The 16,001-nt window shown below is 46.6% G+C and overlaps 1 protein-coding gene across 6 annotated transcripts in view; it reads left to right on the top strand.

Annotated features, from left to right (window-relative positions):
* The window catches only part of MYOF (myoferlin), a 686,313-nt gene that overhangs the window by 661,594 nt on the left and 8,718 nt on the right, over window positions 1–16,001 (top strand). The window lies entirely within an intron of this gene.

The raw sequence follows: 16,001 nt of genomic DNA, 5'->3' as shown, positions 1-16,001 counted from the left end.
CCACACACACACACACACACACACACACAGGGACCCTTCACATGCTATGCCTGCCGATTCTCCTGCTCCACCTTTCACACCTCTAACACCCACACGCCCCACACCAACCCCCCACACCAAACACCACAATCTCGAAGCAACAGACTCCTGCACAGCCCCCGCACACCCCAACAGGCCCCACCACAAAAAAAAACACAACCTGAACACACTCCACGACAACACAACCCACAGCAACACCACAAGCCCTCACACCAACACCATTGCACAACACAACAACACCCCCCACAACCATCTCAACTGCTTACTCCTAAACACCCGCTCCCTACACAAACATGCCATAGAACTCTGGGACCTCATCACATCACACTCACCTGACATCGCCTTCCTCACGGAAACCTGGACGAACCACTCATCTGAGCCCGACATAGCCACAGCCACCCCTGATGGATACAAACTCCAATGCAAACACTGCCTAAACAAACCAGGAGGTGCCATCGCCATCCTGCACAAAGACACCATTAAGGTCACCACCAACACACACACAACACCCTAGACAGTGCAGAACACATGCACTTCCTAATCCACATAAACAACACCACCACCCTCAGAGGTACACTCATATACAGGGCCACGCCCCCCCTTCTGTGACACCATTGCTGACACCATCAGCACTCAAGCCCTCACCTCCACAGACTACATCCTCCTTGGTGATTTCAACTTTCACCTGGAGAACCCACAAGACCACAACTCCTCATCCCTCCTAGACAACCTCACCAACCTCGGACTCAAACAACTGGTCACAGCACCCACTCAGCAGGACACACACTAGACGCAATCTTCACTTCGAGCCAACACATAACCTACACCCTCACCACCGAACTCCACTGGACCGACCACCACTGCGTCCACTTCTCCTTCGCCAAACCCCCCACACACCACCACGAACACACCACGCCCTACCGCTGTGGGACAAGATCCCCACAGAACACCTGAACTCAACAACGACCCCAACACTGCTGCCCACAACCTCGTAAAATAGATCACTACCTGCGCAGACTCACTCGCCCCCCTCAGAAAAAACATTACCACCCGCAACATCAAGAACGCGCAATGGTTCACCACTGAACTCCAAAGCAGAGTAAGCCTGGCGACAGGAACCCACAACCACCAACTTCTCCACCCTCAAAATCTCCATTTGCAATCACCACCAACTCATACGCACTACCAAAAGATCATACTATTAGGAACGCATAGACAGTAACTCCCACAACAGCAAAGAACTCTTTACCATCATCAGAGCTCTCCAAAGCCAGCCACTTAGACCCCACGCTCACACAACTCCTCTGCGACTCCCTCTCAAACCATTTCCACCGCAAAATCCTAGACATACACAACAGTTTCAAACCACACACACCCACCACACACACTCCCCACCCGTCCAACACAGACCCCCTTCACACACCCCAACCTACTAACCACCTGGACCCCAACCACCTACGAAGAAACTGAAAAAACAATGAATTCCATCCACCCTGGATCCCCCTCCGACCCCTGCCCCCATCGAATTTACAACAAAGCCAGCCCAACCATCTCCCCCCAAGCTTCGAGACATTATCAACAGCTCATTTGACACCGCCACCTTCCCAGACCCCTGGAAGCACGCAGAAATCACTGCACTCCTAAAAAAAAAAAAAAAAAAAAAACAAAGGTGACCCGGACGACCACTCCAACTACCGCCCCATCTCTCTCCTCCCTTTCTCCACCAAGGTCGCTGAGAAACTAGTAAACACCCGCCTATCCCACTTCCTTGAGGAAAACAACACACTCGACCCCTCCCAGTCTGGGTTCCGCAAGAACCACAGAGCAGAAACCGCCCTCATCGCATGTACTGACGACATCAGAACCAGAGTCGACAAGGACGAAACCCTCGCACTCATCCTCCTGGACCTCTCCGCGGCCTTTGACACTGTCTGCCACCATACACTCCGCACACGCCTCCACAACACAGGGATTCGACACAAAGCCCTGGTCTGGCTCACCTCCTTCCTCACCGATAGAACCCAAAAAGTCCGCCTCCCTCCCTTCTACTCCACTGCCACCAAAATCATCTGCGGAGTCTCCCAAGGGTCCTCCCTCAGCCCCACCCTTTTCAACATTTACCTGACCCCGCTCGACAACATCCTCCGACCAAACGGAATCACCATCTTCTCCTACGCAGACGACACCCAACTCATCATCTCCCTCACCCTCAACCCTACTTCTGCCAAAACCAACCTCCACGCTGCACTCTTTGACACTGCCACTTGGATGACAGCAAACCACCTCAAGCTCAACTCCAACAAAACCGAAATATTCATTTTTGGCCCCAACAAAACCATATGGGACGACTCCTGATGGCCCACCGCCCTAGGCCTGTACCCACCCCCGCAAACCATGCACGCAACCTTGGCATCATCCTGGACCCCTCCCTCTCCATGACCCAGCAAATCAACGCCGTCACCTCCTCCCGTTTCAACACACTGCGCACGTTGGAAAAAACCTTCAAATGGATTCCTATAGAGAACAGAAAGACCGTCACCCACGCACTCATCTGCAGCAGGCTAGACTACGGAAAAGCCCTCTATGCCGGCACCACACTCAAACTCAAATGCAAACTCCAGAGAATCCAGAACACAGCCGCACGCCTCATCCTGGACCTCCCTCGCCATGAACACATCTCATCACACCTCAAATCCCTTCACTGGCTCCCCATCGACAAGAGGATCACCTTCAAAATCCTCATCCACGCGCACAAATCCCTCCACAACACCGGCCCAACCTACCTCAACGAAAGAGTGAACTTCCACACTCCCAACTGCCACTTCCGATCTGCCGACCTCGCACTCGCCACAGTCCCACGCATCCAACGCGCCACCACAGGAGGGAGATCCTTCTAACTCGCTCCCAAGGCCTGGACCTCCCTCCCCACCAACCTCCGCCAGACCCAAGACCTCCTGCTTTTCAGAAAGAACCTCAAGACATGGCTGTTCGAACCTTGACCCTCCTTTCCCCCCTCAGCGCCTTGAGACCCTCACGGGTGAGTAGCACGCAATATAAATTTTTTTGATTGATTGATTGTTTCATGTAGGCCAATCAATCACACTGCCTACTTTCTTTCACTCTGCCACATCCCTCTGAAAAAAAAAAAAAAAAGAGGAGGGTCTTCACCGTCTAGCCCCAATTAGAACATTGTTGTTCTATCTTGACCACACACGAGAGTTCCAGGTGGATGACCAACTCTTCGCGGGGTACGTTGGTGCGCAGAAAGTCGGGCAGTACAGAAGCAAACCTTCTATAGATGTGTTGTGCTCAGCATAAAAATTTGCTACACACTGGCCAAAAAGCAGCCTCCCGAAGGCTTGCAAGCTCATTCCACCAGAGCTAAAGCTGAAACCACTGCATTAGCACATGGAGTTCCAGTCCTGGACATCTGTCAGGCAGCAACATGGGCATCCCTGCACACGTCTTCCAAGTGCTACTGCCTGGATAGTTGGGTTGGTAGGGATAATATTTTGTTCGATGGCATCTGTCGCTGTAGATACGCATGTTTTACAATAGCTCGCCATCTGGTGTTGGGCCGGAGTGTTACAAGTTGTTTTTCTTCGAAGAAGTCTTTCGAGTCACGGGACCGGGTGACTCCTCCTTTTGTCTCCATTGCGCATGGGCGTCGACTCCATCTTCGATTGTTTTTTTTCCGCCATCGGGTTCGGACGTGTTCCTGTCGCTCCGAGTTTCGGAACGGAAAGATAGCTAATTTCGGAAGATTTTCGTCGGTATTGTTGCGTTCGGGATCGGCGTAGTTAGATTCAACACCGCGTCGAAGGATCGAAGAGCTCCGGTGCCCTTCGGGGGTAGTTTTTTCGATCCCCCGTCGGGGCCTGGTCGGCCCGACCGCGTGCTGAAGAACGCCGATGGAACGGACCCCGTTCCGTTTCTGCCCCAAATGCCACAATAAATACCCCTATACAGACCAACACTTGGTCTGTAACCTGTGCCTGTCACCTGAGCATAGTGAAGACACCTGCGAGGCCTGTCGTGCGTTCCGGTCCCGAAAGACACTCCGAGACCGTCGAGCCAGAAGACTTCAGATGGCGTCCGCGCCGACAGCCCACCGAGAGTTCGAGGAACAAGAAGAGGAAGGTACCTTCTCGATCCAAGACTCAGACTCCGAAGGATTCGACGATACACAAACCGTGAGTAAGACGTCGAAAACCACACAGAGGAAGATTTACAAGGCCCAGGGGACGCCACTGCCACCAGGCCATGGCTCCACCCATAAATTCGGTGACCGACCGTCGGCACCGAAAAAGACCCAGACAGTGCCGAGATCGTCCGACTCCGGTCGAGACACCGGCACGCAGCCTTCTCGGGACCGAGAAAGTGCTGGAGACAAGCCTCGACACTGAGATGCCGGTGTGGACACGGCTCGACGCCGAGACAGCGGCCCCGAAGAAGATCGGCGCCGACAGGTTTCGGCCCCGAAAATGAAAAAAGTCACCTCGGAGCCGAAAAAGGACGCAGACAGGGTTTCGGTCCCGAAACAAACTGCAACCGACCCAGCTTCAGGCTCTTATACAGAAGAGCACTCGCTAACCTCCCAAATGCAAAAGCATAGGTTTGAGGAAGAGCTACAATCAACTGATGTGGACCATACGCAAAAGCGTATTTTCATACAGCAGGGGACAGGAAAAATAAGCACCCTTCCCCCTATTAGAAGAAAGAGAAGGTTGGAGTTCCAAACTGAACAGAAACCACAACCAAAAGTGGTGAAAAGAGTTACCCCACCACCCTCTCCTCCGCCCGTGATTAACGTCTCACCAGCACAAACTCCATCACACTCCCCAGCTCACACCACCATAAGCCAGGGTGACCAAGATCAAGACGCATGGGACCTATACGACGCCCCAGTGTCAGATAACAGTCCGGAGGCATACCCTACGAAGCCATCTCCACCAGAGGACAGCACCGCGTATTCTCAAGTGGTGGCTAGAGCAGCACAATTTCACAACGTAAGCCTCCACTCAGAACAGGTTGAGGATGATTTTTTATTCAACACACTCTCCTCCACCCACAGCTCATACCAAAGCCTGCCTATGCTCCCTGGTATGCTCCGGCACGCAAAAGAAATCTTTAAGGAGCCGGTCAAAAGTAGGGCAATCACACCAAGGGTGGAAAAAAAGTATAAGGCGCCTCCTACAGACCCGGTTTTCATTACTACACAGCTGCCACCAGACTCTGTTGTTGTAGGAGCAGCTAGGAAAAGGGCCAACTCCCACACATCTGGAGATGCACCACCCCCAGATAAAGAAAGCCGCAAGTTCGATGCAGCTGGTAAGAGAGTCGCAGCACAAGCTGCAAACCAGTGGCGCATCGCGAACTCCCAGGCACTACTTGCGCGCTATGACAGAGCCCACTGGGACGAGATGCAACATCTCATTGAACATCTGCCCAAGGACTTACAAAATAGGGCAAAACAAGTGGTTGAGGAGGGACAGACCATTTCCAACAACCAGATCCGCTCCTCCATGGACGCTGCAGATACAGCTGCACGGACAATTAATACATCTGTAACTATCAGAAGGCATGCATGGCTCCGAACGTCTGGATTTAAACCAGAGATTCAACAAGCAGTTCTCAATATGCCTTTTAACGAAAAAGAACTGTTTGGTCCAGAAGTGGACACAGCGATTGAGAAACTCAAAAAAGATACGGACACTGCCAAAGCCATGGGCGCACTCTACTCCCCGCAGAGCAGAGGGAATTACAGCACATTCCGTAAAACACCCTTTAGAGGGGGGTTTCGGGGTCAGAGCACACAAGCCAGCACCTCACAAGCAACACCGTCCAGTTACCAGGGACAGTATAAAGGAGGTTTTCGGGGACAATATAGAGGAGGGCAATTCCCTAGGAATAGAGGAAGATTTCAGAGCCCCAAAACCCCTACTACTAAACAGTGACTCACATGTCACTCACCCCCTCCACACAACACCAGTGGGGGGAAGAATACGTCATTATTACAAAGCATGGGAGGAAATCACTACAGACACTTGGGTTCTAGCAATTATCCAACATGGTTATTGCATAGAATTTCTACAATTCCCTCCAAACATACCACCAAAAGCACAAAATTTGACAACACATCATTCCAATCTCCTGGAGATAGAAGTGCAGGCACTATTGCAAAAGAATGCAATCGAATTAGTGCCAAACACACAAATAAACACAGGAGTTTACTCACTGTACTTTCTGATACCAAAGAAGGACAAAACGCTGAGACCAATCCTAGACCTCAGAGTAGTGAACACTTTCATCAAATCAGACCACTTTCACATGGTCACACTACAAGAAGTATTGCCATTGCTAAAACTACACGACTACATGGCAACTTTAGACCTCAAGGATGCTTATTTCCATATACCAATACACCCATCGCACAGGAAATACCTAAGGTTTGTATTCAAGGGAATACATTACCAATTCAAGGTACTGCCTTTCGGATTAACAACCGCACCAAGAGTCTTTACCAAATGTCTAGCGGTAGTCGCTGCACACATAAGAAGGCAGCAAATACATGTGTTCCCATATCTAGACGACTGGCTAATCAAGGCCCATTCGTTAATAGAGTGCTCAAATCACACAAATCATATCATACAAACCCTCTTCAAACTAGGGTTCACCGTCAACTTCACAAAATCCAAAATTCTGCCGCGCAAGGTACTACAATACCTGGGAGCCATAATAGACACATCAAAAGGAGTAGCCACTCCAAGTCCACAAAGAATTCAAAATTTCAACACCATCATACAACGCATGTATCCAACACAAAGGATACAAGCAAAGATGGTACTACAACTCCTAGGCATGATGTCTTCATGCATAGCCATTGTCCCAAACGCAAGACTGCACATGAGGCCCTTACAACAGTGCCTAGCATCACAATGGTCACAAGCACAGGGTCACCTTCTAGATCTGGTGTTAATAGACCGCCAAACTTACCTCTCGCTTCTGTGGTGGAACAACATAAATTTAAACAAAGGGCGGCCTTTCCAAGACCCAGTGCCACAATACGTAATAACAACAGATGCTTCCATGACAGGGTGGGGAGCACACCTCGATCAACACAGCATACAAGGACAATGGAACGTACATCAAACAAAACTGCATATAAATCACCTAGAACTTCTAGCAGTTTTTCAAGCACTAAAAGCTTTCCAACCAATAATAGTTCACAAATACATTCTTGTCAAAACAGACAACATGACAACAATGTATTATCTAAACAAGCAAGGGGGGACGCACTCCACGCAGTTAAGCCTGCTAGCACAAAAGATTTGGCGTTGGGCAATTCACAACCAAATTCGCCTAATAGCACAATTTATACCAGGGATCCAAAATCAACTCGCAGACAATCTCTCTCGAGATCACCAACAGGTCCACGAATGGGAAATTCACCCCAAAATTCTGAACACTTATTTCAAACTCTGGGGAACACCTCAGATAGACTTGTTTGCGACAAAGGAGAACGCAAAATGCCAAAACTTCGCATCCAGATACCCACACAAACAGTCCCAAGGCAATGCCCTATGGATGAACTGGTCAGGGATATTTGCTTACGCTTTTCCTCCTCTCCCTCTCCTTCCTTACCTGGTAAACAAACTCAGTCAAAACAAACTCAAACTCATATTAATAGCACCAACTTGGGCAAGGCAACCCTGGTACACAACGCTGCTAGACCTATCAGTAGTACCCTGCATCAAATTGCCCAACAGGCCAGATCTGTTGACACAACACAACCAAAAGATCAGACACCCAGATCCAGCATCGCTGAATCTAGCAATCTGGCTCCTGAAATCCTAGAATTCGGGCACTTACAACTTACCCAAGAATGTATGGAAGTCATAAAACAAGCCAGAAGGCCATCCACCAGGCACTGCTATGCAAGTAAATGGAAGAGGTTTGTTTGCTACTGCCATATTAATCAAATACAACCATTACACACAACTCCAGAACATGTAGTGGGTTACTTGCTTCACTTACAAAAATCTAACCTGGCTTTCTCTTCCATTAAAATACACCTTGCAGTAATATCTGCATACCTGCAGACTACCTATTCAACTTCCCTATATAAGATACCAGTCATTAAAGCATTCATGGAGGGCCTTAGGAGAATTATACCACCAAGAACACCACCTGTTCCGTCATGGAACCTAAATGTTGTCCTAACTAGACTTATGGGTCCACCTTTTGAACCCATGCACTCCTGCGAAATACAGTTCCTAACCTGGAAGGTGGCATTTCTCGTCGCCATTACTTCCCTAAGAAGAGTAAGCGAGATTCAGGCGTTTACAATACAGGAACCTTTTATACAACTACACAAGAATAAGGTCGTCCTAAGGACCAATCCTAAATTTTTGCCAAAGGTTATTTCACCGTTCCATCTAAATCAAACAGTGGAACTTCCAGTGTTCTTTCCACAGCCAGATACCGTAGCTGAAAGGGCACTATATACATTAGATGTCAAAAGAGCATTGATGTATTACATTGACAGAACAAAGAACATCAGAAAGACTAAACAACTATTTATTGCATTTCAAAAACCTCATGCAGGAAACCCAATATCAAAACAAGGTATAGCCAGATGGATAGTTAAATGCATCCAAATCTGCTACCTTAAAGCTAAACGACAGCTGCCCATTACACCAAGGGCACACTCAACCAGAAAGAAAGGTGCTACCATGGCCTTTCTAGGAAACATCCCAATGCAAGAAATATGTAAGGCAGCCACATGGTCTACGCCTCACACATTCACCAAGCACTACTGTGTAGACGTGTTATCCGCACAACAAGCCACAGTAGGTCAAGCCGTATTAAGAACATTATTTCAGACTACTTCCACTCCTACAGGCTGATCCACCGCTTTTGGGGAGATAACTGCTTACTAGTCTATGCAAAACATGCGTATCTACAGCGACAGATGCCATCAAACTGAAAATGTCACTTACCCAGTGTACATCTGTTCGTGGCATCAGTCGCAGTAGATTCGCATGTGCCCACCCGCCTCCCCGGGAGCCTGTAGCAGTTTGGAAGTTACCTTCAACTATTTGTATATGTATCATCTCAACCTTAAATAGGTGCATACTTAGTCACTCCATTGCATGGGCACTATTACTACAACTCAACTCCTACCTCACCCTCTGCGGGGAAAAACAATCGAAGATGGAGTCGACGCCCATGCGCAATGGAGACAAAAGGAGGAGTCACTCGGTCCCGTGACTCGAAAGACTTCTTCGAAGAAAAACAACTTGTAACACTCTGGCCCAACACCAGATGGCGAGCTATTGCAAAACATGCGAATCTACTGCGACTGATGCCACGAACAGATGTACACTGGGTAAGTGACATTTTCATTCCCATTCGGTCCTGCAGGACTTCCTTGTTTGAAGTTGGTCTGCAGACCCACCTCTAGGGAGGTATTGCTTGGGTATCTATTCAAAGGTAAGAAATCTTCAGTAAGAAGTCTCTTACCTTTTGTAACACCTTATCTAGAAGAGACTATATCTAGCGGCAGACTCCTTATAGCCCTACCCATCCTCCCCACTCTGCAAACAGATTTCTAGTGACACAGCTGACTCCTTTCAGGGCCCTAGTTGTTGAGACCAGTGGTCAGTGCACTTCATGACTCCATGCTTCTGGCTTGGAAAGTAGTGAAAAGATACTGATGTTGGCGCACCTATGTGGAGCTAATATAGGTACAGCAATGTCACTACCAACTCGGCGACGCCGGCTATGCACACTGACCCGATGGACACCACCTACCGACGCAGTGGTACTGCTCATGAAAAATCTTACAGATCCAGTCAGACACCTGGGTAAATTCAAAGGTAAAAAATCTGCAGCTTGATATTGTCTCTACCAGATAAAGCGTTAACGAAGATAAGTAACTTGTTCCTCATGTCCTCAGCCTTGGGCTTCTGGTTCCCTTGATGTATCTCATAAAGGTTCTATAGTGAACTAATGCCGAATATTGATTCTTGGATGGATTACTACTTTTGAATAAGTAGCATGATCTTTGGTGTTACATGTTTTCCTTCCCTTGCCCAATGGAGCCTCAGATATGATGGATCTGGGCTCTTTCACTTTGACTTGGAGTGCCCTATTGGTCTGTAATCTATTAAATTGTAACAGATAAAGACCTTCTAGGAGGCCTGAAGGTTGGATAATGGAGCAGTGCAGGATTTTTATTACCACTGACAAATACAATTTTGTCTGCTGGCATGCCGCTATAGACATACAAAAAAGTCCATTTTCTTTTGTTGTTGTGTTTTAGTGTAACTAGGTAATTCCTTAAGGCTGCTGATGGGCCAGGCCATAGCAAATGACCAGCCGTGTTTGGATACATTCCATGGAGAAAAAAGTCAGTCTTTCCCATCTTTTACTGTTTATAGCCTGGTATTGTTGCTCTGCAGACATCGATTTGAAGTAGATGTACAGACTGGATCTTGCTCATGGTTTTTGTTGGTTGAGGCTCTGAAATACGGTTCTCATTTCCATACTTCTCCATATTTATTTTATTGATTTATTTTGGGTAGTTCTATAGCACAGACTTAATGCAGGAGCAAAACGGTTCTTAACATAAAATGGCAAAATATGAGAAATCTTGGGGAGTGGGACAGGTTAAATTTTCAGGTACATTCTGAAAAAGGTGGATTAAGTAAATGTTAAAAAAATAAAATAAAATAAAACATTAAACATAAGCCAGAGTCTCCATTTCTGGTGAGCAACCACACCACGTGTTCTTAGTGGTATTAGTAGAAAACCTTAATCCTAAATGTTTTGTTCTTCCTTAATCCTCCACTAAGAACAAATGTGTGCCTGTTATTTTTGGCTATAGAGTTGCATGTCTTTTATCATATCATCCTCTTCTCTAGACCGAGGAATGTGGGTGTCGCAGTGCCCAGCATGGTTGACATCCTTGTTTCTGCCTAGGTGACTATGAATGAGCCAAGAGTGCCTCAGTGCTCGTGTAATTAGCCCCACATGTAGTGCCCCAAGGTTGTGTGGGTCTTGATCACTTTTGTTAAAATGGTTGTTAAATCCAATCAGACTGTCTGGCCACCATGGTTTCCCTTAGTCAACAAAACACTGAGCTTCTGTAGGTGTGCTGGAGATCACTCACTACAATCCAAAAATGTTTCTGATATGCGAAACGCTGTAAGGGTGAAGCTGGCTGAGTCTAAACTGTGTCAAAATAAATGCCCTGGTTTACTGCAGCAACACCTGGATTTCTGGGATAATCATCCTAATCAACATTTGAGTTGAAGCTGAAAAACATGGTGCACGTTCTGAGTTGCCTTCCTAATATCCATCTCTCCCTGCAGCTCAGGAATGTATACTACGAACTTGTGAAATTTGGCCCACCCCTTCATTGAAAGTCAAGTGACTGCCCAGTGTCATCTTGAGGATGTTGGGGGCCCTGAGCAAGAAATATTTTGGAGGCCCCAATTTATAACAACTTTGAATTTTAATACCCATTTTTTACCACTTTTTGCCCTAGGAAGTCTAACAATATCGAATTATGCCTTGAGTTAATATGCAAAATTTCACAGTAGTGAGATAAAACCTTCACTGTTCAGTTGCCCACTTTGTCCATGCCTTAAAACGTCCCTGTACACTGCCCCCGTGTGACAAGAGTCATCAGTGCCAAGGTTTGTCTGCTACTGGAACTCTTTGTGTTAGAGCTAAACGGATTGACCTTTTGAGATGATTTGCTGCAGGGTTGCTGGAGTTCTCTCTACAACCAGCCAAGTTCAAAAAGGGCTGCAGTGTGCTTACTGAGCAACACTGACTCACAGCAGCATTATGGATTACCTTCGAAATGCTAACTCCTGTTCATTAGACCGCTTGTGGAAATATCAAAGTGTCCTTTTGGAAAACGTGCTCCTCTGACGTCTTTCATACACTGTCACCATAGCAGCACTGTATGACTGATCACCCTAAAATATGCAGGCCATTCCGGTACTGCAGGATTGCCCAAGGGCCCAGTCCGATCCTGATCTTTGGTGTGAGTGTATGTATGTATGTATGTATGTGTGTGTGGCTGTGTGTGTGCAAATGTCTGTGGGTGTGTGAGTGTGGACTAGTCTGTGATTTCATGCCTCTCTATGTGCATGTATGCACCCACTTAAATGCTAGTGCCTGCAGGTGGGGAGCAAGTGTTTTTCCTACAGACTCCACCTGTGAAATACTGCCCTTAGCACACTGGTAGTAATTAATTCCTGGCCTTCTCCTGGCACAATGGCAGCATTCCTTGGCATAGTGCAGGTACAAGCACAGTGCTTAGAATTCCTGTTAAATTGCAGGCCCTGGCACGATGCTGGTAATACCTGGAAAAATGATGACTTTGGTACAGCGGTCAGATTCCCTGGCGACATGCTGTTCCAGGCATGGGTTGTAATTCCTGGCAATAAACCAGCTTTGGCACAGTGGTGGTTATTCTTCATAAACTGCTGGTCTTGGCACTATGGTGATAATCCCTGGCAACATCCTGACCCTGGCACATTGTTAGTAATCCCTGACAACATGCTACGCTTGGCACAATTGAGGTAATCACTGGCAACTTGCCAAATCTGGCACGATGGTGGTAACCCTTGGTAAAAATGCTGGCCCTAGCACAATTGTGGTAGTCTCCCCACTACCAAACATACGGATGCTGGTCTAACAGTGGTAATCCCGGTCAGTGTGCTGGCTCTGTAACAGTGATGTTATTCCTTTGGTAAATGCTGGCCCCGGCCCAACAGTGGCATTCCTCAGGAACACGCTGGCCCTTGCGACATGGAAACACTGCTGATAGTAATTCCTGCTAATTCGCAGGCCATAGCACAGTGGCGTGACTCCACTGCAACATGCTGTTCCTGGCACATTGATGGTAATCCCTGGCAACATGCTGATCCTGACACAATAGGGGTATTTCCTGGTAAAGTGCTGGACCTGGATCAGTGGTGCCAATCCTTGGGAACATGCTGACCTTGACACAGCAATAAGAATTTCTGGTAAAATTGAGTCTCTGGCACCAGGCTGTCCTAGGCACAGGCCCTGGTAATTCCTGGCATCTTGCTCACCGTGTGGCACTAGTGGTATTTCCTGTTAAACTGCAGGCCCAGACACAATGGTGGTAAACCCGAACAACATGCTAGCCCTGGCAATATGGTTGTAGTATTTGGTAAAATGCTGGACTGGTCACAATGGTGGTAATTCGTGCCTACAAGCTAGCCCTGGCACAGGTGGTAATTCCTTGTAAAATCTGGACTAGGGAAAATTATGGCAATCCCTGCCAACACATTGATCCTGGCACAAGTGTAATCCGTGGCAAAATGTTTATAATACTTGGCATCAGTGTTGGCAGGTGAAGTCTGAAAGTGGTGGGGCATAAAATTAAATAAATTAAATTGGGAGTTTGACAGAGCAGGGGGAGCGCAGTCTGCAAATATGGCTGTCCTAGAGAGGATTCAGGAGGGGAAGGAAGATCTACGACAAGTGGGGGAATTGGAAATTTAACCTTGATGGCCACCTATAAGCTGAGTAAAATGTCCTCATTTGCTTTTAAATACATCTGCATACTTAGTAGCAGGTAGCATCTATGCTATGATGCAGACGCTCCTGTGCTTTTGAGGCAATGGTGACACTTATAGATCACTGCACCTCTAGCTGCCTCTCAGCTAACCATTCAGGCTCGGTTTTACATAATTGACCTGTTACTTGTGTTCCACTTATTTTGTAAGCTCACGTAATATTGGCAAGTAAGGTGACTGAAAGGTGGGGTATTTATAGGAAGATACTATAATCAAGCAAGTAATCGTATATCTAGGAAGCACAAAACAGTTCACACAATGTTAAAATATTAATCTCTGTTCTCAGTGCACAATACAGGATCATGCCACTTGTATTTTCATTTGGCTACTCACATGCAGTATTGCTCATCACTGGTCCATATTCACTCAGCTTCACAGGGTGTCTCAGATGGAGCATATCAATGAAAACTAGCAATATTTTCATGACCCTTGATCTTTGGCCACAGTCCATGATCCCTCCTAGTATGTGGTTTTGGGTGGAAACAAGTTATTTGGATTGTTTTGAATATAAATATGGCCTGTAGCATTTGTGTATATTTCCTTTGAGTTTAGAATGTTTTTTGGTTTGTCGGCTGTGTATTCTGCGTGTGTTGTGCTATGTATATGCCATCTGTTGTGCACGCTGTACGAGAAGTGGCACGGTGTCCCTGCTTTTCCTGCATTGTGGTCAATTATTTCATCCTGGCGAAAGGCCCCAACAACTATTGCCAGAATAGCAACATTATAAACTCTTCCTGACTGATGGAGGCAAACTGTGTCCTGTCCCGATAAGGTGTTGTAGAGGACTATACCCGTATACAGACCAACCAGTGGTATATTGCATGATGCTGCTTTAACTCAATCCGAATACATTTCAGAGGCTGTCGAATCGCACGGGCACCTACATAAGCATGCGCTTAGGCATGCAAGCAAACACACATACATACACAGTTGCAGGCCTGCACACATAGTTACACAAACATACATGTGCCCTCTCCAACACACAGACAAATTCGCACATTTAGGCATTTAATCACAAAACTTACCTGGGGCAGGCCCATGATGCATAATCGTCCCGTTCAAATTGTCGGTCTCCAGCAAACCATAAGCAGGCCTGCAGACTTCCACCCAGTTAGAAGCTGGTATAGGGTTGAAGGACCGCGGAGGACCTTTTTTCCCTAGCCCAGCTTGTGATTGGGTAGAGGACTGTGAGATCACTTGTTTTCATTTAAAAGCTGTAGCATGCCAAGCAATAGTGGCAGAGGGAGGCAGTGGGTCGAAACCCTCACGCTCCCTAGTGGCAGCCACCACTGGTTGGTATATTGTAAGCAGCCATTTTATGATGGTACCAAGGCACAAATGTAAATCATTTGACTACATTAAAGCTCAGTCAGCCTTAGAAAAAAAGTTACACCGGTGTAGGTGAATGTATTTAGCAGGTATGATTGTGTCCATGCATAGCTAACCTCTCCAGAACCAAAGATAAATGTCCTTGCCATTGCCCAGTTTTTGGAGAGTGGGGTGTGCGAGGGAGAACCCTGCTGCATTTGTAAATATGTATTTTGTTGTTTTTCTCATTAGTAAATGGAGGAAAAATGTGGGAACTTAGAAGAAAATATCCAATCAGTCCTTTTTTTTGGAATGCTGTGCATAATTTGAATGCACATTTTTGAAAGACCTTTTCAATCTTTTTATTTAAATGTTATATACTCACCTTAAACCATTAGCATTGCCAGAGATTAAAAACAGTTCTTATATGTAATGGAAATCATTTTACAAAATATCTCAATTTAAGCCATTTATCATAACCATGCGTTTAATATTGAATGAAAATTATATGAATATAGGACAAGCGTACAGGAAAATAAAACATAACTGCTTCTGTATGTAGTGCTTAGCTAGTACCAAGCATGAATAAGGAGGTGATGCCTACACAAGTCGGGGTACAGCAAAAGGTCGCTAATAATGGGACCACACTGAAATGTCGGCTCTCCACCTATCACTTTAATGAGACGAAGCTGTTGCACTTCCCTGTCTGTGTTACACAGCACCCTCTGGCGCAATATAACTTTTGTTTCCATACATAGAGCATACTTTCTCGATCGGACAACTGGTTTTAAACTAGGTAGCATTTTGAGGATTACCACCTCTCACAGGCAATGCTGGCCACGCAGTATTGAATTCTGACTCAAGATGTAGACTTAAAAATGTAAAACCCATGCCTTGATGATCTAATCTGGCACCCCTTTGAGACTGGTAACATCCAATGATGCTGCAAATAATTATACCCAACCGTAAGAGAACATCTCTCTTAATGACCCGTTTCAAATTCTGGTACATGACCAAATTTTTGAC

The sequence above is a fragment of the Pleurodeles waltl genome, chromosome 6 (genome assembly GCF_031143425.1).
Source record: "Pleurodeles waltl isolate 20211129_DDA chromosome 6, aPleWal1.hap1.20221129, whole genome shotgun sequence".
NCBI lineage: Eukaryota > Metazoa > Chordata > Amphibia > Caudata > Salamandridae > Pleurodeles > Pleurodeles waltl.
The sequence above is the reverse complement of the archived record's forward strand: the minus strand, read 5'-3'. Positions and strand labels throughout refer to the sequence as shown.